Below are 25967 nucleotides of genomic sequence, written 5' to 3'. Positions count from 1 at the left end.
GTATATAATTTGAGAGTTTGGAGATGACCTGGCTTTCTTTAGTGGCAATGGTCAGTGACCTTAACCCCAATCACTAGGCGGGAATGCATAATAAACTATAATCCAAATATTTATGAAGATGTAGTTAGTTTAACCCTAGAATACTAATCATTCGTCTAGCAGGCTATTCTGCCTAAATTTAAAAAAAATAAAAAAAATAAATAAATAAAATTTAATCGGGACTGAGTTGAGGTTCTGAATATTCTCTAATTAGTTCCTGCACAAAGCGCTGATATTACTTATTTCTAATTCATATCAATATTGTCATTTTCAGGGTTAAAAGCAACAACTTAAGTGCTTTCTTTCCTATTAAAATCGCAGAATGACACTATTTTATTTGCCTTCAGTGCAAGCGCGCTGTATGCGGCGAGTATTGTGCATTTACGTGTGCGGAATGTGATTATGGTTTTTTTTTTTTTTATTTTCGTAATTTTTTTTCTGATTTTTCACTGCTTATATTTAAATTCACTGGAGGGGGGGGGGTTATTCGAATGTTCGACAGATGCACCGGATCCAACAACGTGTGATGGGTACTCAGCGGGAGCAAAATGCGAAATTGTTTTTGCGTTTTGGCCTACCGAATCCTGAATGCGTCATTGAATCTCGATATATTTATAATACAGTAAAACCTCGTTACACGAACTTTTTCGTAGTGCACGAACCATTTCGTTGTATCGGAATTTCCGCTGACATTTTTTTTCTGTAGTTTTCAGGACCAATTCCCATGCGGTTACCCATAGAATCACTTGTCTGTTGAAGATGATCTTCACTCTAAACCGAATTTTAACTTCTAACACCAACAACTGAATCGTTCGTGATCTGATTAGGAGTGATCATCTTTAACTATGTGCCGTTGAAATTGTTATTTAGTATGTGCATTATTATTAATATTGACAAATGATGCAAGAAAGCAAGCTTATACAAAAAAAAAAATCCATTTCACCTATCCATCCCCTCCAATAGTTTATCCAGTTCTTCCTTGAATTTAATTAAACTATCCACTATCGTTGTTGTGGAAAGCTTTCACAACAACAACGGGCGAAAGCTTTTCTAGCAATCAACCACCCATTGGCGGAAGACAAATTTCCGCACACTTATTCTACAAACATCCTTCCTCAATTTGAATTTATGTCCCTCATGTGCATACTCTGAGCAGCAGGAAGAATTCCATCAACATTAAATACCTCAATCAGAGATTAAGGTGTTAATGATGTGGAACGCTGTTCTATCAGTGCTCCTCCCAAGAATGACTGAAGTCTTTCTTGATAGGAGCACTGTTTTGTTCCCCCTGCTAATCTCGTTGCTCATCTCTTTTTCCCTTTCCAACAGCTCTACATCTTTACAAAAATGAAGACTCCAGATCTGTATGCAGTACTCAAGATGTGGCCTAATCATTGTTTTATACAATAGGATAATCACCTCCTTATCTCTGCTAGCAAAATTCCTGTATAAACAAACACCATGAGCTGTTCTGCCAGCAAGTCTGCACTGCTCAGAGAACTTCATATCAGACTGCACAATTACCCCAGGTGCTCTTTATTTCCCACTATCCTGAGCATAGTACCACACAGTTGATACATTACTCTGGAATTACTGTTACCCATATGCAGTACCTTGCATTTGTCAAATTTCAATTGCCATTTCTAAGCCCATCTGCTTAATCTTGTTGCAGCAGCATACCTTTATTATTGTCATTAACTACCCTGCTAACTTTGTATCGTCTGCACAAACTTAGACATTAAGACTGATATACCCCATCAGTATCATTAATAAATACAGAAAACAGCAATAGACTCACCAGCGAACCCTTCTGGGACTCCATAATAATATTGTTCCATGAAGAGCAGTGATGACCATTCTGTATTCTCCCACTCAACTATGCTTTATCCGTAGCAGTGACTTTCCCTTAATGGCACACTGCTCCAATTTGTACAGCAGTCCTGTATGTGCAACAATATCAAAAGATTTCCTGAAATCCAGGTATATGATATCAAAACTATTTTTTGCATCCAGTTCCTTTGTCGCTGCATTATAGTATCCAATGAAATTTGTCAGACAAGAAATCCCCTTAACAAATCTATGCTAGTGACTGAAGTATAACTGCACTTCTATCTAGGTGGTCCTGCATTACTTCTTTAACCAGTCACTCCATTATTTTTCCTGAAACAGCAGTCAAGCTCACAAGTCTGTAAATACTCATAACACCCTTCAATGCCCTTTTGTGCATTGGAGATACATTATGTCTTCAATCCATAGAGACTTCCCTGAAACCAAACATGCTAACAGTTTATTAACCTCCTTTGTTGTGCCTACCTTAATATATTGGATAGATCCCATATGTCCGTGCACGTTTTTAGGTTTAGCTTCAATATTCCCTTCCACTTTCCTCTCGGTTATCACAAAATCATTTAGCTGTCTGTTAGAGTTTGATAAACCTCTCGGATCACCCTCCGTAAAGAATTCCTCATGGGTGAATGTAGAGGCAAAATATATATTCAGCCTTTCAGCAACCTGAGAAGGATCATCAACAATTAAACCATCAACGTCAAGTAGACCAATGTGGTTTATCCCCTTCCTTCTACTGTCAATATAAGTAAAAAAGCCTTTGCCTTTTCTTAGCATTCTTTGCCAGAGACTTATCATAATCTGCATTGACTTGCCTAACCTCCTTTGTGACTTGATTGCAGACTACGTTATATCTACCATAGGCTTCTGAATCACCTTATAATTTAAATGAATTTTTCTTCTCTGCTATGTGTCTCATTAGTTCACCTGTAATCATTTAGGTCTAAGCCTTGAACTGTATTTCTTAGTTGGTATGAAAAGCCTAGTAGCGTCTATGATTATTTTCCTGAATGCTTCCCATGTAGAATTTGTGGTTGGTAACAGCGTTAGTTGGTCCCACTGTATAGAATTTAAAAACTGTTTGAAGCCACTGTAGTCTCTTTTACGAAAGCAAAAACCCTTCCTCTTAGTCTTGATGATTGTTACATTTTTAAGTAAATCCCAAATCAATATACTGTAATCACTGCCACCTAGTGGTTCTTATAGCTCCAGATTCTTAATGCATGAATAATCAGATCAAGACTATTACTCCTTGTTGCCTCTCTAACATGCTGCTATAGAAAAAGGTCATCCAATAAATTCACAAAGTCTTGCTAGTGCGTGAGTGACTAACCCACAAAAGTTCCAGTCAATATCTGGAAAGTTAAATTCCCCCATTATAAGACATTCTGATTTACTGGATCCTTCTACTTCTTTTTACAGTTGTTCTTTCTACTCGTGAACAATCATTCGGTCTATAATAAACTCCTACTCTTATTTTTGTTTTTCCAGTGCTTATATCACTTCAAACCGACTGAACATTGCACTGGCCACCCATGTTAACTGGATGCACTGCCTTAAATTTTATGTGCATCTTAACTAAGAGCATAACCTCCCCACCCTCTTCCTGTCTCTTCCTTCTGTATACATTGTACTTCCCATACTTAAAATCAGCATCACTGATATCTGAGTGATGCCACGTCTCTGATATCCCCACAATTTTTACATTTCATGACTTGACCAGCACTTCAAATTTATTTGCTATGCTCCTAGCATTGGTATATATGCAAGTTTACATGCACCTGTTCTTGATCGTAGCATCCTAGCACAACCCATGTATTTTCTTGTTTCATGATGACCCACAGCAGACCTTGAAATTTTAGCACAAGATTTGGTAATGCGACGCATTTCAGCCAAGATTGTGTCTCGTGCATCTTCACTGATGAGCACGGAAAGTGGCAAGTTTTAATATTTATAGTATCTTTATTTATACATTATTAACAAAAACAACAAGCGGCCCCTAGCCAGAAACTGGCAAATCCGCTATGTACATACATGCATATTATATACAATGACATACATAGATATACAATTATATACATAATCATATAGTGATATACAATTATATACATAATCATGTTAATTACACTGTCTTAAGTGAAATGAACGTGTATGGGTTTACAATGCAAATCACATCAGTATGAATTGTGGCACAGGAACCACAAGACAGCAGTCTTTTTCTGTCCTTGTAAGAACGAAAATCGCACCCTCTGGTGGTAGTGCTATACCAGTGGGTGTTAGTTAATCCCATACCCACAGCTTCCCAAACTGGGATACCAGCTAAAAAAAAGAAAAGCAGATGGCAGGGGTGATATCAGTTTTAAAAGATATCGATAGACATTGCAGGTGTTGGGTTGGTTCTTTGTTGATAAACTTGAGAAGAGTTGCTTTCTTTTGGTGAAAACATCAGAGTAGAATTGTTTTAGAGCTGAGAACGATTGAGAATTTTCAGTCAGTTCCACTTCATTTCCTTCAAAGTTGCTGACAGCAGCTTGTAGTGTAGGTCTGTCGTCGTGGTTACAGGCTGTAGCGATATAGAATGTGCGTCCCGGTTTCCTCAGCACCACACAAGCAGAGATTGGTATCAGACAAACCTAATTGAAACAGTTTGGAGTTGATGGAGCCGTGCCCAGTAAGTATATACGATGTTGTTAAGCTGGGACAAAACCATTGGCGGACGTTCTTGTTGATAGTGAAGGTAACTTCAGGAACAAAAGAGCGGGTGACTTGACCAGTAGTACCAGAATCCCATCGTGATTGCCACACACTGATAAGTTCATTCCAGATTCTCCGTTTCTCGTCTTTGCTGTTAGCAGTTAAGTTGCACGAGATGTCCGAGAATCTCACCAGGAATTCTGTGCTTTAGACGATAGCATAGTCCTTTGAAGATGACATGCAGGTCTAGTGGTAAGACTCCAGCAAGGACCTGCAGAGGACACTGTCCTGCAGGCCCGGAGCATGGCCAGCAGCATAATCCGTTGAATGGAGATGAGCTTGGAACGGAGTTTAACGTTAACGGCTCTATGAAACCAGACTCCCGAAGCATATGTTGCTATTGGTACGAATACTGCTGTATAATATAGTAAGAGAGTCTTCTTATTTAGTCCCCAGTCCGATTTGGAAATGCGGATAATTGCTGCAGTAAACTTCTTAATCTTCAAGGCGAGGTGATTAATATGAGAAGAGAAGGTCAACCTGTCATCTAAAATTACGCCAAGATGTTTTAATTCAGGTAGAAAAGGGATTTGCTTTTCCTCTATCTTTATATTAGGAGGTCTTCTGTAATCTAACTTGCCCTTAAAAACCATAAGTTTTGTTTTTGTGGCAGATATTCGCAGTTTATTTATACTTGACCACTTGATTAATTCAGAAAGAGTTGTATTGGCTGATTGTTCTAGTTGAAGACGAGATCGACCTGGAATTAGAAGAACCAAATCATCGGCGTAGGCGAAGGTCTACGCCGATGATTTGGTTCAGGTTTTTGCATGAGCCAGCTGTCCAAAACTATGTTCCAGCAGAGGGTCCATGAACTGATCCCTGGGGGCATCCTCTTGAGATGGTCCTTGAGAGAGACTGCTGTTTCGAGATCACTTGGATGAGTCTATTTTGGAAGTAGCTTCTAATAACTAGGAATAGTTGCTGAGAGCGCTTGGCTTTGGTAAGACAATTTAGAGCGCTCTCCCACCAGAGGGAATCGAAAGCTCCCTCGAAGTCAACGAATATGGCCAATTCATATTTAGCCCTCGAAGCTGATATGTGGTTAACTAAAGAGACCAAGGCGTCTTCACAGGATTTTCCCTTCTTGAAGCCAATTTGGGATGGAGACATTAAGTTTTGACCTTCAATTAAATCTGCTATTCTGGGGGCTAACTATCTTTCAAATAGTTTGCCAAGGTTTGCCAAAAGAGCGTTGGGTCTGTATTCTTTGGGATCAGATTTATTTTTGTCAGGCTTGTGAATAATTTTGATCAAAGCTACCGTCCAGAGGTTAGGAGATATCTCCTCAGTAAGACATTTGTTGTACATAGAAGTATTTCTAGAAAGATTTCGGAAAATTTGATAATTACAGCATTTTCCACAAGATCAAGACCTGGACATTTATTGATATTTATTTTGCTTAGGGCCAGCTTTAGCTCGGGAAGAGTGAAGAGATCCGTTTCATATGAGGAGTAGTAGGTTGAGTTGCTATTCCTAATAGATATTTGTTCTGGAGTTTCTGTGGTGAGATCGTCCAGGAAAAGCAAGCGATCCCGGATGGCGTTAACTGAGTCATTCCAATTAGTGGTTTCTGTATCATTGTTCACTACAGTGTTGAACACTTTGTGAGAGTGAAACTTGTTTTTGCTAATTTTATATAATAGACCTCAAGGATCAGAATTTCTTGTAGATTGAACTAAGTATTGTCAGGAGGCAAGTTTTTGTTTGGCAATTGTATTTACGTATTCTTTCCGCTGGCCTTTATAGATATTTTTTAGTCTGGTGACTGTTGGTTCAGGCCAGGACCTTCTCCGTTGAGTCTCTGCGTGCTCTGTGTACTTTTTTGCGCAGAGTGGAAAGTTCAGCTGTCCACCATGGAACTGTAGTATGCTTGCTAATTTTCTTCTTAGCGGAGCGTTCTGTAGCACGAAGTAAGGCAGCCTGTATATAGAATGCATATTCTGAGGCATTGAACTGGTTCAAAGACCGGCGAGTGTCAACGTTAAAATCCTGGTGAATTGAAGACATAAATAAAGGCCATTTGATGGTTTTGATAGAAATTCTTCTAAGATCTTTTGGAGGAGGAGAAGGAGGGGAACCTGTAATATTTGGAAAGAGAGATACCTTAAAAGTGATTGCTCGGTGGTCACTGTTCGTGTAGTCAGTATGTATGGTTCAATCAGAGATCCTCGAGGACGTGGCGGACGTTGAAATAGTTAAATCAATGTTTGATTCTCCGTGGATGTTTGAGAAGGTGTGTGCTTGGGTGAGTTGTGCAGATTTAGATTGTAGGTGAATAAAAATTCCTCGAAAATCTTACCTCTGTTGTCCAAGACGCTGCTGAACCATAAGAAGGATTTTGAGTTAGAATCAGTTGTAATTATTAAATATGTGGGATTTAAAGTAGCAAATACCTGTTCTAGATATCTTTGTGATAAATTAATATCTTCTGATGGTGGACAAGATAGTGATAGTAAGTAGAAAAAGAAAGTTGATGTAGAGACTAAAATACAGGTGGAATTTTGATTACACAAGCCACAGATAACAGTGATATCCAGCTTGTTGTTGAATATGATGATGGCAGATTTAGGATTTGTTGCAGAGGACTGAATGATTCTTGAAGTCATGGGATATCCCATAACTTTGGAAGATTGCCCATAAAAGTGCTTAGAGACATAAGGTTCCTGAATGTATATAATATGTAATAAATTTTTCGTTGCAATGAGCCTGATCTCATCAGCAACGCATCTAGAGTGTTGTACAATGTTCTGCGTGATTGTAAGTTGGAAGGGACAGTCTGGTTCGCTGCCTAGCTACGCAGAGAGAGGCACACTGCCCATCTCTGGTCTCGAGATCGCTTGTACCGCTGGTTGTTCATTATGATTACCAAACGATGGCATTACCAAGAGAACTGCGGGTCTCTTGGTAATGCCAAATGTGTTTAGATATCTTTCTATATTGGGACTTTTGATCTTAATCCGGGAATAGGATGGATGCCTGGTGTGGACCTTGATGGGGGTATTGGGTATGTTGAACTGCTTCAGAAGGGTTTCAATTTGTTCTACTATTAATATTTATAGTATCGATAAGTTGCCTTTCTTTTTGAATTTCTTCAAACTGTCAGCCTCAACTACCTGCAAAGACAACTTGTTCCAACAACCAAAACTCGCTGGCCAAAAGAAAACTTTCTAGTCTAGTCTAAACCTCTTCCCCTGTAATTTGAATTTATGACCCCTAGTTTTGGAATTCTTTATAACAGTGAAAATTCCGCCTTCATTCATTTTATTTATCTCTCTCAGAGCCTTATAAGCCTCAACCAAGTCCCCACTAAGGTGCCTGATTGCCAAGCTCTGTAGCTCACATAATCGAAGTCTTTCCTTGTACCGTCGCCCTTTTGCCGATCTCACCATGCGAATTGTGCTTTTTCGGATTCTTTCAAGAAGCTGTCTTTTTTTCAGATGAGATCTCCATACTTTGACACAGTAATTCAAATGCGGCCTGAGACCAACTAACTCAGCCAAGTTATGTGAGAAAGGCCCATAAAAAATTCTTCACATTATCGATGGGATTCGAACCGAGGTGTTTTCCACCCGGTGTTGTGAAGATGGCAATTCTACCAGTTGTACTACCTGCGAGGGCATCATGTTCCCGAAACTGTTAGCAACCTGCCAGGCCTTGTGGCATGGCATGTCATCTTGTTAATGATCCTATAAGACTGGCTTTCCTGCTCTTGCCAATACCAAGATTGTGGCTTTTGCGGACTACCTCACAATCGTGGTGTCCGGCGGCTCTCGCAAAGCCATAGAACACAACCTAATCGGGTCCTTGACGATCTCTCTTCCTGGGTCGCACTAAATAAACTATGGATAAATCCAAGCAAGACCAAAATGATGTTCTTTAAAAATAAGCTGGACCTCAGGCGGCTTCCGCAAGTTAGTCTCTGGGGTACAACTCCCCATTGTCACACAGACCACTGTGGTATGGGTGGTTCTTGATCATAAATTAAGTGAAAAATTTTCAGGCTCAGTCATCAGAAATACCAGGAACGAACGGGGCCTGCCCAAGCGGTCGCTCCAGCTATACTATAAAACCGTCTTCCTTCCGATCGTGTCGTATGCTTAAGATGTTTGGTTCCACCGAGCTAGATTGGTAAAAGTGATAGGAAAATTAGGCTCTATACAACGAACAGTGCTCCTGGCATATCCATAGGGTATGCAGAACAGTATCCACTGCTGCCATCCAGCTCTTAGCTGGGATCCTTCCACTGGATTTGTAAGTAACTTTCCATGGTCTGACCTTTAGAATCAGGAAGAAAATCCTGACCAAGATCTGGGACATTGAGCTAAACCTGGACATTGACCCTAAGGTAGAGAGAACCCGCTATTATAATGGGATGATAAACATCTGGCAGACAAGATGGGGCAGTTACAAGGAGATTCCTTCCGGATGTCACTTTACTTTCCTCTAAGTCAGCGCAGAAGTGGCTCTCTGTAACTCTTGAAACATCATTCCTAGTCACTGGGCATGGTTCATTGAACGAGAAGCTCTTCCAACTCGGCCTAATACCCATAGACGTTTGCTACTGCGGCGCCAAGGAGATTTGGTTCCACCTTTTCTTCGAGTGCACACTCTCTACTAAATTTAAATTTTTAGATATTACCTGGCCTTGGCGCATTGTAGCCTTAGTTGCTAATGCGCCAAAAAATCCAAACAAACAAACACTCTCTACGAGAACCTGAGGCTAATACCATCCCTGTCACTGAAAACCACCTGGACATTCTGCTACAGACACCAGAGAACCTGGCTTCCTTCCAGAACTTCTCGACGAAGGTATTCACGCGCAGGAAAACCTCCTACAGAGTAGCACAGGCTAAGAATGACGATCCCCAGAGAGCAGCTTAAAATTTTATTTTATTAATTGTTTAAAATTTTTATTTATTTATTTTTCTTTTTTCTCTCATTTTCTCTTCGCGCTTACAGACACAATATACTAATGCCTCATGGCCATAGTTACTTTGTCGCTTAACACCAACATACTCTATTGCTGTTTGCTTTCTTCTCAATTTGTAAAAATTCCTTACGTGATAGAAAAAAATTATTTTATCTATGTGAAGTTGTATTAAGCGAATGCTTTATTATGAAGTCAGTAGCTGTGTTTTTATAGCTGTTGATGATCATGGAATTTTACGTGGAGACCTGAGCACGTTGCAGTGATTAATCAGTATACCATTTAGAAGCGCTTGATATTCAGGTCATGCATGGGAACCACTGTGTTCAGAATTTCAACAAGTCCAGTCTTTCTACGGAAACAAATTCCCATGCACCTTCACACTGTTGGGTAGTCTGGTTATATCTCTCCCCAAATAGGCAGGGTTCCAAGGTAATATAAATGCCTGTTACAGAGATGACTAAATAGGCGTAAACCAACGTAGGCAGGGATCGATGTATAGAGCGGCCAGTATCTATGGCAACTGGTGATAAATGATTCTATCACTTGGTGCACTACCATCTTTACTTAATATAAACGCGAATTGACCAGAACAATGGACTCCACAGGAAAGCTGTGGCTTTTCTCTAATTCCATGCAGTAAAAGCTGTCTTTTGAGTTATGATGGATGTCGTAGTGAGATTCGACATTCCTTACATTTTGAGGCTACAGCTTTAAAACAGTTCCGTAGAGTGGCTTCTAAATAATACACTAGACTGAACTAATTGGAAGACTCCGGGTTAGCTAGTGAATAATCTTGCTACTTCTATTCATCCACTAGCGGCTGGAGAAAGTCAGAGTAGTGTATGTGGCGAAACTGCCGAGGTCATAATACATCAGCTGCATCTGGCCATGTATACAAGATGCTTAAAATTTCATCACGTCATTCTGCGTACCCAGCAACATCAATAGCATTTTTGATACCTATGGCCACAAATATCAGAAATGCGCCTTTGTTTTCATAAAGGCATTTGGATTCTAATTATGTTATAATATTAATAAGTATTCTTAATTATAATATTAAATTATAAACATAATATTTAAAGTATTCTCCAAAAGATGGTGCTTTGGTATAAAAGAGGCTGGCAATTTTATAATAATTGAGTTAGATAATAAGCGTCGTATTTTTAAGATAAATTAATTTATTCTGAGTTTTTTAACTCCATTCGGCAACTGCGATGAAATGGCTCCCGTGACTGTTACCAAATTCGCTGTACCCTAGTTACGCTTCTGTACATACCCAGTCCCCAACTTTTATCTCAATGAATCGTGAATAGGCAAACTTCTAAAAGATACCTGCGGAAGGGGAAAAAAAAATAAAACCGTCTCCACAAAACGTCCTCATTCACTTCATAAATATATGTAGTCTCAGTTCTGATCGTAGTGGTGTTCGTTTTCCATGTACAATATTGTAAACTATTCCAACGTGGTAGTTAACGTGTATTGATGACACTACCAATGTGTACACACCTACACACGCAAGATCGAAAAATCGCCTCTCTCTCATTAAAAATTTCACAGAATCAGCTTAAAGTGTTTTAAATCACTCCAACTTTTTATATCGGAATCTCAATTATTTGTTTCCTCATTTTCTCGAATCAGAACAACGTTTTCACCCCTAAAACCAGGGCTTTCACAAACTTTTTTTTTTTTGGTCTCTGAATCCTAATAACACCAAATTAAAATCGGCAGTGCACCATATAAAAGTTAAATAAAAAATCAGTCATCATATGATATGATTAAATATCGTTATACATTTGCAGAACCTAGGTATCCTTTTGCAGGTTCCCAGTTTCTGCAGGACACTAAAAATCGCCACTGCTCTATACATGTCTGAATCTAGGATATTTCTTAATCTGTGCTAAAATATTGTTCGTATATTTCAAAAATCTTCATCCCAAAATTTTCTCTGTAGTATCTGTCCCTCTTTCATTAAGGAAGATGGGGGGGGGGAAATAAAGAAAAACACACACGCAAGATCGAAAAATCGCCTCTCTCTCATTAAAAATTTCACAGAATCAGCTTAACGTGTTTTAAATCACTCCAACTTTTTATATCGGAATCTCAATTATTTGTTTCCTCATTTTCCCCAAACTGCTCAATGTGATTGTTTCCGCTGCCATTGACAGCTGTGCGTGTGTCTGCCCTAATGTTCCATGTTAGAGACTTCCTTGTCTGAAACCTCCTCTTTTTGATCTACTTTAGCTCGAAACCTGTTTACTTCGTTCTTTAAAATTTCATTTGTTGCCTTTATGGCACTTCCAACTCGATGAATCATTCGGATATTTTTGTTGTCTTTCCTAAAGACTAACGTGTAACATGTCTCTAAGACTATTAATATAAACAAAAGAACACTTAATATACTATAAAAATAATAACAGCAAATTAATGCTACAGTTAGGGTTGTACTTGGCGAGGTACAGTTCTAATACCAAGACAACCTCAATATTCAAAATAAAATAAGAGAAATCAAAGCAATATTAACCCCCAGCAGTGCAAATAAAATATTTTGTTAAAATCATAAAGTTATTTTTGATACGAATATAACATGGTCTGTCGCATTTTTTTTAATGTTTTCTCTCCTTTTCTTTGTTTTGTATTTTTTTTTTTTTTTTTTTTCCCTGGCCCACGTTTTCCTGCTTAGAGTGAATGTTCATGGCCACTTGAACTTGCTCTTTTCATTACGTTTTAATTTATTCTGCCGTTTGGTTTGTTTTAAATATTATGCTAATTCTGTTTATTATTATTTTGTTTCTAGGTTAATTTACAAAATTGCGTTTGGTTTTGACTTGTCGACGGGCATTGGCATAGGTTATGATTTTGAGTTTAGTTTGTTATTTTCTGTGTTCGTGTTGTATAGGACCACGGTCACCGTCCTCAATGGATTTACAAGATTTACTTATTTCTGGTAAATAAACAAACAAACGAAATGCATTGACCGTCGATCCAGTTACTGAAATACGAGTACGATGCTTTCTTAGTTTACAAGCGCTCATCTTCCTTTGAAGAGGGGATGCTTGCCTGTGAAGTTCCCTGTCTTTATTTGTTTATTTCGTGTGTTATGAAAGTGGCACTTGTGCTTTGGTGGATCTGAGGGCGCGTCTCTTTGGGCGGGAGGCGTGCGTTTGCACTGCTGAGCAGGGCCTTGTAAGGTACTTGGGGACCCGGATGCAAAAAAAGTGTTATGGGACTTCGTCCCTCCCCCTAGATCGGGGGCCCTGTTGCGGCGCATCCAGTTGCACGGCCTTGCTGCTGAGGGGGGGGGGGGTGAATGTTGCTTTGTCTTTTTCTTATTTCATATTATTTTGAATATTGGGGTTGTCGTGGTATTTGGTAGCAGAATCGCACCTTGACAAGTATAGCCCTAATTGTAGCATTAATTTTCTGTGTTATTTTTATAGTACATTTAATATTCCATTTTTATAATATTTTTTTCCTCAAAACTCGATTTTTTGTGTTTCGAATTTTTCCAGTAGCTAATATATTTTACTCGGCAATTTCACCATTCATAATTCCAGATGGCTTCCATTTTGTCGGTCGTGTCAACTGACCTAATAGGACTGCAGAGACCATTTTAACATTTAAGGGTGAATGACCTTGCACACATGTTCGTTTACCTGCTAGAACACCGTACAACGCTCACCACTTACCTAACGTTTTTGATCTTTTCTTCACTAGCTAGCTGTATGGCCTTAGCAAAGTTTAATAATTAGTCTCGTACTGAACCTTCGTGGCCTTAGTTTGTATTGGTACAAATTATAAACAACCCGAGCATGTTCTAAGTACACAAATAATATGAACTGCCCTCTAAGCTGCTTTACAAGGAAACTTTCAATACATCCTGTCTGACCCGCCCTTTCCCCTTTGAAATTTCGCATAGAGATATACTGTAAAGAAAAGATAAAATAAAAAAAATTAGCTCTTGATACAAACTGTAAGAAATCAAAAATTTTATTGGAAAGTTTAATATACAAAAAAAAAAAAAAAAGAAAAGAAAAAATGCTGCAGATATGAGCTCGCTCGCTCGTAATACGAGCGAGTGAAAGGCTGCTTCTTACCTGCTTTGTATTTGCGCATTTTGTGTATTTATGCAAGATTTGAGTATGATATAAATACACATGATACGTAACAGCCAAAATCGAATGAAGACGACACGTTATACAATCTTTTCATTGGAATTTTTGATTTTTTTTTAAACTTAGTTCTTATCGGCAGAAATTTTTTTTTTTTTTCACGTTATCTCTCTTCTTTATAGTATCTACCTGTATGTGAAAATTCAAGGGAGATTTGGTATTATTTAAGGTTCCCTTGTTAAACTGTAACGAGGAAATCTTAAATAATAAAGTTTTCCCACTTAGTCTCTCTTCTAGCAATTCCTGTGTGATGCACGAATGGTAAACCTTCTCTAACCATACCGAACACTCTCCCACTCATTCCTACACTAATGCTCAAAAGTTTAAGGACAAATAGAAACGAAAATCAAAAACATTTTATTAGATTTATAACAAAATCTTAAAAATTCGTTGTCCTAATAATTTATAAGAACTGGACAAATCTTGATTGAAAATTAGAGTTATTAGTAGAGGCAAATGAGGTAAGAAAGAAAGCTTATAAACCAGCAGCCAAAAAAAAAAAAAAAAAACCCTTCCCACATCACTTGCCCATTCCCTCCAATAGTTGGTTTAACTGTTCCTTGAATTTATTCAAATTACCCAGTTCCACAAAAACAGATGGAAGTTTGTTCGTACAATTAACCACTGCTGGCTGAAGGCAAAATTTCGCATATCTATCCTTCAACCATCTTTCCTCATTTCCTTATGTGTGTAGTCTGAGCAAGAGTCAATGCAAATGAGTTTATGAGTGGCCAAAAATGGTTTTTAATACCCTAACAAAGGCTTAAGATCGACTACATGCTGAAAATGTTAATTAGTGCCGTGGTATCAGTCCTCTCTTGCTTAAAGTCCAATGCAAGTTTTGTGAGGTTTCTGGGAGGAGACCAGTATCCGGCAACCCTCCTGCCTGAATACCCCAAGCATTCTCTGTTGGGTTGAGATCTGAGACTTAGGTGGGCCATTCCCTGCTGAAGTATTAGTTCACTAAGAGAGCCCTATGAGAACATGCATATTCAGCCATTATAATAATGCACCTAGTTCTGGTAAAAGAAATTGGACGAATTTCTCCTCCAAAAGGGCGAATATGTAGAACTTTCTGCGATGTTAGGCTGATGCAATAAAGTTCCGCGTTCCCAACAGATGAAGGTACGTCGAATATCCGATTAAAGACTAACTTGACTAATCAGTGAAAGGTACCATAGCCCGGTGGTCCTGTATCCAGTCTACATACTCGGCACCAGTTGAAACGGGCTCTTTCGTGTATGAGAATACACAGCAGGTTGTCGTGAAGTCTGCTATAGATGGTATACCTGAATATAAACCCTCCTGAAGGTTCAGCAATCATTGAAGCAAGTTGCTATGAGTCTTTACGATGAGTTTCAGTCAGAGACAGATAAATCATCTTGCGCGAAGGCGTGAGGATGGCCTGGGTAAGTACCGTTTGCGTGTGTTGGAACTGATTTCATAGGTGCTTACAACATTGCGAGTTACATTTAGCCACCTGGCCAGTTCGGCTTGATTTTTACTTGCCTCTGTTCTCTCTATTGCTCTCCACCTGGCACAATCAGTGAAATATCTGATTCTTTTAGGTGGAAAGCAACAATAGTAATAGAAAGAGTCATGTGATGCAAGAAAGCAAGCGTATGAGCTTATGTTGTATCGCCGACCGGGCTAGCCGAGTGGGTAAAGTACCTACCCGGCAACCCAAAGGTCGCTGGTTCGATTCCCGCCTCGGGCTTGGATCAAAGTACTGCAAAAACCTTGGGAGGTGCAATATGGCCACAGCAGCCGATGCGCCAACAACTACCAAATCAAAAAAAAAAAAAAAAAAAAAAATTATGTTGTATCAGCCAAATAAATATATATATATATATATATATATATATATATATATTTTACACAACCATTCCCTCTAAATGTTTGTCCAGTTCCTTCTCGAATTTTTTTTAAGCTATCAACTTCCGCAACGACAGATGGAAGTTTGTTCCAGCAATTAACCACCAGCTAGCTAAAAGCCAATTTCCGCACATCTATTCTACAACTGTCTTTCCTGAATTTGAATTTATGCTCCCTTAGGTTCGTAATCTGAGCAAGTGGAAGAATCCCATCAGAATTCAGCGTGCTCAACCCATTGAAGGTCTTATACACCTCAATGAGATCACCTCGCAGGTAAAATTAGGTGCCTAGTCTCCAGCCGCTGCAACTTACAGAACTCAAGCCTCTCTTGGTAAGAGGATCCCTTCATTCCCCTCACAAATCTTGTTGCCCTTCTCTGTACACCCTCAAGCAAATCTACATCCTTCCTAAAATGAGGCCTCCAGACCTGTACGCAGTACTCTAGGCGTGGCCTGACCATTGCCATGAGTCTTTATGCAAATGGGAGCACCAGTGATTGCTATCTTGAATCAATAGTGCGAACGATAAACGATGAAATACAGACGTTCCGAAAACAGGCTGTTTTCATCTTGTAACTCGCGATTTGCATGTTGTAATGTTTGCATGACATTATTTATTTACAGGGTCAGGGAGAGATTGTTTAGTTTCATATATTACAAATGTTTTTTTTTTATTTGTGTATATATAAAAAAACGTATTCTCATTTTTGTGTTTTTATCTAAGCTTTTGAGAATTAATGTGTTTCAGTTTTTCGAACGAAAATGATCAGATGAATTCTGAAAAATCTTGATACCAACAAGTTTCCAGGTCCGGATTGCATTTCTTCCATTATTCTTGAAAATGTATTCCCTCAACATACTCATTTTATTTCGCCTTTTTTTTTTTTAACTCTCCCTTATTTTTGTCGGCTTGTAAGACGCACTTTTTTTTTTCTTATAAATACCTTAAAAAATCGCCCAGCGTCTTAGAAGCCGAAAATTGCAAAACAGCACATGCACAAAACCCGAGAGTTAATGAATAGTTAACTAATATATGTTAGTATACTTTCAGTAATTACCAGGCTGTTGTTGGAGTACCAAGCGAATTCCGGTTATCCGTTTAAGCCCTAATCAATGGCAGGCTCATCAAGAAAGCAAAATTATACTATTGGATTTAAGCTAAAAGTAGTTCAATACGCCAAAGAACACGGGAACAGAGCAGCAGAACGAAATTTCGGACCACCGCCTACTGAGAAGATGATTCGTCAATGAAGGAATTTTATCACAAGAAGCTGATAAAACAAAGCACAGCCTTCGTAAAATTCTACCTAAATGACCAAATTTGGAAGAAAACTTATGTAGTTGGATAATGGAATTTGGAGACGTGGGTTCCACATCGAGTACTAAAATGCTAATAGTATAAGCATGGAAATGAGCATCTGATATTGGGATACACGACTTTAAAGGAACTGAATCTTGGTATTATCGCTTCATGAAAAGAAACGGGTTAAGTTTACCCACAAGAACTAGAATAGCCCAGAGAATGCCTGCTGAGTACGAACAGAAAATATTAACTTTCCATAAATTTGTCCCTAATGCTAGAAAACGAAGCAACTACGAACTTAGACAAACCGAGAATACGGATAAAATTCCGTTGACTTTTGATGTGCCATCCAATAAAACCGTAAATCTGAGAGGGCAAAAATCTAACTATTAAAACCACTGGACATGAAAAAACACACAACACCACAGTTTTAACTTGTTGTGCTGATGATACCAAACTTCCGCCAATGTTAATTTTTTAAAAAAAAACTTTACCGAAAGATAAACTGCCAAATGGAATTCACGTACTTGTACAACCAAAGGAATGGAATGGATGAAGAATGTATCAAGAATTGGTTTGTAAAAGTTTCGTCCAAGCGTCCCGGTGGATTACTGCGTAAAAATGCACTACTAGTACAAATTTGTATGTGATCGGTTTAGAGCACATAGGACTGAAAACATCAATTAACTGGCCAATGATGAAAACAGAGTTGGCGGTAATTCCGGATGTCTTAACTTCCCAGTTACAGCCTTAGGTGTCAGCATCAATAAGCTATTCAAGAATAACATGCGGGAGCAATGGAATAAATGGATGATAGAGGGGAACCATGATACGACGCCTACGGGAAGGATGAAACGTCCATAAATAGCACAAGCGTGTGAATAGGTGCTAAAGTCATGGCATGATGTTAAGACAAATTGTTGTCAAGTTCTTTAAAAAATGTGGTATAAGTAATGCAATGGATGGCACTGAAGATCACTTATCGTATGAGAGCGACAGTGATACTAGTGAAGAGGATAATGATGTTGAGGATAATGATGATCAAGTCAGTAATGAATCTGAAGTTCAATAATACTAAAATAATAAGAGTAAGAATTCTATATCTTTCTTTATTGGCTTTTGGGTTTTATTTTTATTGAATTTTTAATTTCCATTGTATTAACAATGTGTTTTTTTTATGTGAAAACATTTTTGGCGACACCTACTAAATTTCGGACTGTAGTAAAACCAATTTGTCACGATTTTGCGATGCGGAAATGACGTCTTCCGGATATGACGTACAAAATCAGTTTGTGTTAGCGTCATTAGCTGATATATGTACAGCGGAAATGACCTTAAATTACGTCATTCCCGATATGACGTGCCCAATCAAAGTTAGTCTCATTAGCTCATATATATATATATATATATATATATATATATATATATATAGTGGAAATGAAGTCTTCGACTTAATTTTCGGAAATAACGTACCAAATCATAGTTAGCGAATTAATGTCATTAGCCGATATATCTACAGCGGAAATGACGTAATTTGACGTCATTTTCGGAAATGGCGTAACAAATCAAATTTAATGAATTAGCGTCATTAGCCGATTTCATTGGCACTCAGAATCAAGAACATTGAAGGTTTATTGAGCTGTCTAATCATAGCGAATACATCTTGCTTACGTTGAGCCCAGTAGCAGGTCGCGTTCGGAATTGTCCTTAGGAAAGCCAAATTGTTTTTGATACAGCTGTTAATGTATTCTTTTTATTGAACTCACGGGTCAATTTTGTATCTTTACCTATGTATTTGAAAGCCACTGTCAATCTTTCGTTCTCAACCTCATTATTTTCATTGCTACGTAAAGGAAATCATATGGAGTAACACCGCATCAGTCAGACCGTCTGAGATCGCTCGTTGCCATCGTGAACAGAGTCACTTGTAAATTTTATTCTGAATTGTCCAAGATAAATGCTGGGAAAGGACAGTTACTCTATGTGCTCATCAGACAGTAGGCTCTGTGGTACTTTAATTTCTCCTGGGGCGATTCTAAGATATTTACCCTCGCTCCATAACAACATTAGCTGTTGGGCGACGAGACTTTCCTCGATCGGAACTGCTTCTCTTATGTTGTTTTTAGCCAAATTAATTTCCATGTGACTGTCATTAAAGAATGACTGATCTATCGTGATTTGATACAATCGATAGGGAAGCATGCCGACCAAATATAGAAGCCACGCTTTAACCACTCGCTTTCTTACTAACCCGATCAAATAGCTTAGCTTGTGCATTTTCTTGTGTTTAGCCTAACAGTGAAATGTAACGAAAATGCGGGTTGCACCAATACAAATACTTATATTGTTGCAATCATGATTTTGACGTCATACTGCTCAATAAATGGGTAATTAGGCTACCAACTTGGATTTCGCTAACCTCTTCCAAACTTTGATTCGGTAGAATAAATAACGGGCGTGACCATAAAACGTTACATCGTTCATAACTTCAACTTCGGTTCTTGCTGTTCGATTTTAAAACGGTTCTGATTTTCGTCAAAGATGTTTTCACATAAAACATCTTTCGTGCGTACCGGATGCACACGCAATATTTTTTTTTCTTTTTCTTAAATTTACCGTTCCAAAATGAGGGTGCATCTTCCACGCCGCAACATCATATTTGTCGGCTATAAGCCGACAAATATGGTACTTTTTATGGAAAATGGTGACTTCACAGGCAAGAATCAGAACAGAACAGACTGACTTTGTAATGCAAATTGTTGTGGTAGCCGGAACTTTCTATTAGCGATATTGATAACTACTATGTATGATATTAGGACAGGTGAAAAGAACTAGAGTATCTGCTCAAGACAGTGTATTACAAGATACACAATAAAATTAATGTGTTCCGCGAAAATTGTTTTGTATGTTGGAGATGAAAAACCAAATGTCCCCGAAACTTATCCTATAGACTCTGTTTTTCAGAATATTGTGGCATATAGTGTTTATCATCAGAATGAATAAATAATATCAGAATTATTTCTTGCAAGATATAAAGAATAATTATAATATTATTTATGCCGTTATTAATGTTTTTTACGTGTGCCACATGAATGTCTCTTGTAGAAATTGGAACTGTATAGGATTAAAATGAGGTGTCTACTTGTCCCAACAGATGAATTTCGTAAGTGGTACTTTATTTCAGTTTTATTAAATATTGTTCAAATTGACAGCGCAACTAGAAATAATAGTAGTAAACAAAATGAAACTTTTTATTTTTCATTTTCATCAAAGATGGAAACCCTTTTTTGAGCCAGTTTTGCGTGTTGATTTCATTATGTTTTCGGTTTCTAGCACTTGTAGTTTGTTCATAATACGACTGCTGATAATATCAGTACAAGTTAATTTAGTCTATTTCACTACAATTACATTTTTATCACTTTTGCAGGTAAGCCCCATACACTTTATACAATACTCTACACTATTGTAAAAAAATATATATGTACAATTTAAAAATATGTAGATAACTTTCTTTGGTACACTTTGTCCGGAATATCGCGTACAACGTACTTTCTTTCCAGAAACCTTGTTAGCGATTTTCCATTGATTTAATGCCTTGTTTCGAATCCTTCCTCCTACTCATCACTCACTCTGCCAAGGTTTTCGGGAAAAACGTCTAAATGCGAATGCCAGAAATGAAATTTCAGGAACGTACGACGTCTAATTTCTTTATATGCATTGAGCAGTTGTTTCGAAATTTCATCTGAGTATGCAGGAGACCTGTGGTTATCCAAAAAGCCATTTGAATGCCTTCCATGCTTTTAGTTCTAATACTGAGGCTTTTTTCAGTGCTGTCATCCAGACGCTCTCTGATTTGTGGTTCTACAAAGAATCCCTCTTTCATTTTCATGGCACTGAACTTTGGTAATTTTCATGTAAGTAATGAAACCCCTTCGAACTCATCTTACCCATCGCTTTCACAAAATCGTTGTCTAAAAGATAGACGTTATAAATAGCTACTTCTGCAATGACCACCGTTGTGGCAAGCCTTTCTGAGTTCCTTCTATTCAGATATTTATTGATTATGGATTATAGTTTTATTAAAAAATGCGGCTATGATATACTATTAATAAATACAGGATTCATTATTTGGATTGTATTAATTGTAGGTTGACTAATTACTTGAGAGTAACAAACTTAAGGCAGGGGATGAAAAAGATTTAAAAATTTGGAAATTTTCAGAGAGATGCAGACAAATTGCTATAACAGCATTTTGTGAAGGTTATAGCAGCATTTTGAAGGTCAATGCTGTTATAGCAAATTGCTATAACAGCATTTTGCTAAATATCAATGATATTTCGCAAAATTGTCAGTAAACATAAGGAAGGTGATTATTCCGCTGTACAAAGCAATGGTCGGGCAACATTTTAAAAACATTGTATGCAAGTATAGAAACCACATTTTCGGAGGATGTGAATCTGCTGGAAAAGACAATGAAGAGCATAACAGTATTTGTTATGTGAGCAGAAGGTTATTTTTACATGGCGAGGCTTCATTCCTGTAAGTTTCAGTATCTCGAAACTAGGCATTTACGTGCAGGCCTGATTAAGTCATATAAGACTTAGAAGGGAGCTACTTTTATTATTTGGATCTGGATGATTTAGCCAATGAGTAATTAGTTACTGGAACAAACTGTCATTTAAATGGCTATAGATAAAAGTAATGAATTTCACCACTTACAATCTTTTATTTTTGTTATGTTTTCTTTATTTTAAAGCTTGTGCTATATATGGTTTCTTGAATCATTTTGTAAATACAATTGCTATTACTAACGTGTTGGCTCATATTTTTATTTTTAGAGGAATAGTGTTGGCTTTTTAAAAGAAAGTAAATTTAAAATATTGATTACGGCGCATTAAATGCAGATGATTTCGTTGGTGGCACATGGCTAAATTTAAAACTCAGTAAAGAAATAGTTGTATGGAAAGCTGACTGTATATACCCACAACCTGGACATGTAGGTCTTTTGCCAACGATAACATCATCAGTTGGCCTAGTGGCCTAATACTGAGAGAATATTTATATACAGCTGAGACGCCGTGGAGTTGATGTTGGGAGTGAAATGGCCTGTGTAGTCGTATAATAATGAAAAGTAGGAAGTAGAAGTCGTTTATTTAACTGAGAAATTACAACAAATACATACTAATAACTAAATGGTAAAAGATTTGCTTTCGAATGCCGCTCCCATTCTTTAACAACTCAACCAAATTGGTCAGCCCTGGAATTTGCAAGATTAAGCTGAATACTCATAGCAGGATTTTGAGAGAAGGGATAGACCAGTTTTCCCCGAGCCTGAATCACTGCCATAAACTATTAAAAGAGGAAACTGAAAGTAGGTCTCAGGAGTCCTTGACGCCCCTAAATATACTCACGTTTGAGACTAATCAATGGATGGTAGAAACAACTATAATTGTATTATACATTTACGGTCTATAATTTAATAAAACATTCGACCACGTTATACTCTGTCCGGCGATCGATAAACTATTCAGGTAAGAAAAGTTATTGCGAAGGTTGCAACGTGTTTATGGGGGTTTCAGTTTGTTACAATGAGAAAATGGACGTTGTGCGGTAACAGCCAGAAGAGTACTCTGCACACTTGTATATATTATTCGCGATATTCGTTGCAGCCTTGCATTAGATAAATTACGGGTGCGGTGGTCGAAAGATATAGGAACCACCGAGAAAATGTGCGATCCTGTTCATTGACAATGTAACCACATGTGCACGTGCACGCCGTCATGCAAAGTTAGCAGTGGTTCAATATCGGTGTTACGCATATCTGGCACATATAGTAGGAAGTTTAGGTCTAGTTCTTTCGGACTACCATCTCTTTGGATAACTGAAAAGACACCAGCTCTATAAACAAAAGACATCGTGCTCGTTTCTTACGCATACGGAGAAAAGCACAAAACGACTGGATCGCCCAAAGAATGGAACTTGGGAAAAGAATCTACACCAACAAGAACCAACAGTGCCCGCCCCATGATGACTGACGTCTTCCTCGCGTAGACTAAGTTTCTCAAAATTAAGCGCCTGCCTGTCCCCATCCCCTTTATACAGATTAATCTACCACAAAACCAAACATATTTGGATAAAATAGCTATTTCAAAAGAACGCCTTATTGTGAGGTCGTCAATAGTCTTCTCAATAAGTCCACCACTTGTCCCGATGATTCCCTGTTTTTATGATTAAATTATGTAGTTAGTACATATATCATCGACTTTCTGCTTGACAGACACAACTCCATTCTCGAAACGGGAGCTTATCCTACCATCTGGAACACATGTTATGTTTCTCTCGTCCAAAAAAAGACTAACCCAAAATCGCCCAGCGATTACAGACAAATTTCTGTAGGATGCACCTTCCTCAAAATCATGGAAAAAGCCATACTCACTGTTCTCACCCATCATATGTATGCCACAACCCTCCAGAGCCTCCTTAGTATTCTACCTGGACGATCCGCCATCACCAACCTCATGGGCACACTTTTCAGAATAGAACATACCTTCAGCAACAAAAGCAACTTGATATTGTGTTCCTAGACATTAAGGCGGCTTTCGACAATATGTCCATCACTGTACTATGTGCCATGCTATGCGATTACTTCAAAATCTCTAGCCACCTTTTAGATCTACTTAAGAAGCTCCCTCAGTCCAGGACCCATTAGATAAGAAATCAGAACCATTATCACCGAATTTTCTGCTCCAGAGGGCTTCCCCAAGGGTGTGTTCTCTCTGCCGCATCTTTAGAACCCTTTTCGAAATCATGCTAACTTTACCACGTACACCGATGATCTAAAGTTCTTTGTTATTAAAAGGGGTTGTTACAAAGTGTCTCCAGTCTACCACTGTGAGCTCCAACCAACAGCTACATGAATTGGAAAATTACCTCCATGCGATCGGCTCTCCATTAACAAAGAGAAAACCGCAGAACTGTCTATCACCAAGAAGGGAAATATCAATGATGTGAATCATAATAGGGAACTCCCCAGTTAAAATAATCACCCGGCATAAGGATTTGGGTGTCACCTGGGACAAAGACCTTACGTTCTTGCTTCATTTTAATACCACTGAAAAAAACAAACAAAACATATGCGGCTTTGTCGGCAATGAAACAAGAGATCAATCCCCAACTTTCATAATCTGCACCTTATCATTAACTATATTCTTCGATACATAACCCCATTCCTTTATATGCCTCAACTATATGGTCCTCTGCAGTCCCATCTTACCAAACTAGGTTCTTATCCCTGGAATACTGGATTTTAAAATATCTGAATAAGACGCCGGTCCTACCACCCACAATCTCAAAATCTGTCCTGTTCTCTAATCTAAATATGCTTCCACGGAGGTATCATATCTAGCAATCTTATTACCTTCGCACAGCTTCTCTCTGGAAAACTGAACTAACCTGATATCTGGGATATCATCGTCAGATCGTAATACACCGATGAGTCAAAACATTATGATCAGCGAGTCGTTATGCAAATCGCAGCAACTGCAGGTGAACTACGGCGCGTGCGCGGTTCGGGACATGGCATAAAAAACACCCGATACTGAGCTCCGTTAATCGGTGTTACTTTTGTTTAGATGGGAAACGCAGCGGACTTAAGCGAGTTTGACAAAGGCCAAATTATAATGGCCAAAAGACTGGGTCAGAGCATATCCGAAACGGCACGGCTGGTAGGATGCTCACGATCAGCCATGGTTAGTACCTACCGAAAGTGGTCCGAAGAGAGGAAACCCACGAACCGCCGACTAGGTGTTGGACGACCACAGCTCATCGATGCTCGAGGTGTGCGAAGGCTCTCCCGGATGATACGTGGTAATAGAATGGCGACCTTGGCGCAACTAGTCAGTAATTTGAATGCTGGTGACGGGAGTAATGTGTCACACACACAGTACATCAAACCCTGTTGAAAATGGGGCTGCGTAGCCGCAGGCCGCTCCAAGTGCCCATGCTAACCACGGTTCACCGGCGACAGCGCCTACAATGCCCACGCGAGCTTCGAAACTGGACCTTGAATGATTGGAATGAGGTCGTCTGGTCCGATGAATCACGTTTCCTATTGTACATGTGGACAGTCGGTGCGTGCGATGGCACCTGGATGCACCGTGGGATGAACACAATCCGGTGGCGGCGGCAGTGGTTTCATGCTTTGAGCGTTGTTCTGCTGGGATACCCTGGATTCAGTCATCCATGTGCCGGGCACTCTGACGTCTACCACCTACCTAAACATCATTGTTGACTAGGTACACCATGTTATGGCAACGGTCTTCCTCTCTGGCGGTGCCGTCTTTCAGCAGGATAATGCGCCATGCCACACCGCCCGGATTGTTCGAGACTGGTTCGCGGAACGTGTGGAAGACTTCCAGGTATTACCCTGCCCTTCAAATTTCACAGACACCAATCCTATCGAGCATATGTGGTTTGTGTTGAAACAGCAACTCCGATTTGCGGCGTCTCACCCACGGACCTTACAGGAATTAAAGGATCTGCTGCTTACGTGTTGGTACCAGATACCACAAGTCACACTTAGAAATCTTGTAGAGTTTGTGTCTCGCCTGGTACGAGCTGTTTTGGCTGTACGTGGAGGACCAACATCATATTAGGTAGATGGTCATAATGTTTTGGCTCATCGGTGTAGATGCCATACCAATGCACCCCATTCCGATCTAAGTTGCATGACATCCCTGGACAATATGTTTCCATTTGACTCCATCGAAATATTTAATAGGTTATCCATAGACTTCCTGAAGTTGTGTAAGGATAAAACCTACAGATCTTCCACTCTTGCAGATATGTATGCCCACGTCAAGCTCTAGGTGGGCTTCGTGGTGATGCTGCTCTATCCATGTTTCGTTGTATTTATGTACGAATATCTTTACCAGAAGTTGTTTAAGGCCATGTATTGTAATTTGACTCTGTACAGAAACTGCAATAGTATGTCATTATTCAATTTTTTCATGTAACTCGTGTCCGATAGCTTTTAAGAGATATTCCTTTGG

At 38.8% G+C, this 25967-nt stretch overlaps 1 protein-coding gene across 1 annotated transcript in view; it reads left to right on the top strand.

Moving 5' to 3' along the window:
- The window catches only part of LOC150079319 (uncharacterized), a 127758-nt gene that overhangs the window by 57681 nt on the left and 44110 nt on the right, over nt 1–25967 (top strand). The window lies entirely within an intron of this gene.

This window comes from Mastigoproctus giganteus, chromosome 10, assembly GCF_048544385.1.
Source record: "Mastigoproctus giganteus isolate SK-2022 chromosome 10, ASM4854438v1, whole genome shotgun sequence".
NCBI lineage: Eukaryota > Metazoa > Arthropoda > Arachnida > Uropygi > Thelyphonidae > Mastigoproctus > Mastigoproctus giganteus.
Note: the sequence above shows the minus strand (reverse complement) of the source record. Positions and strands in the feature narration are given on the sequence as shown.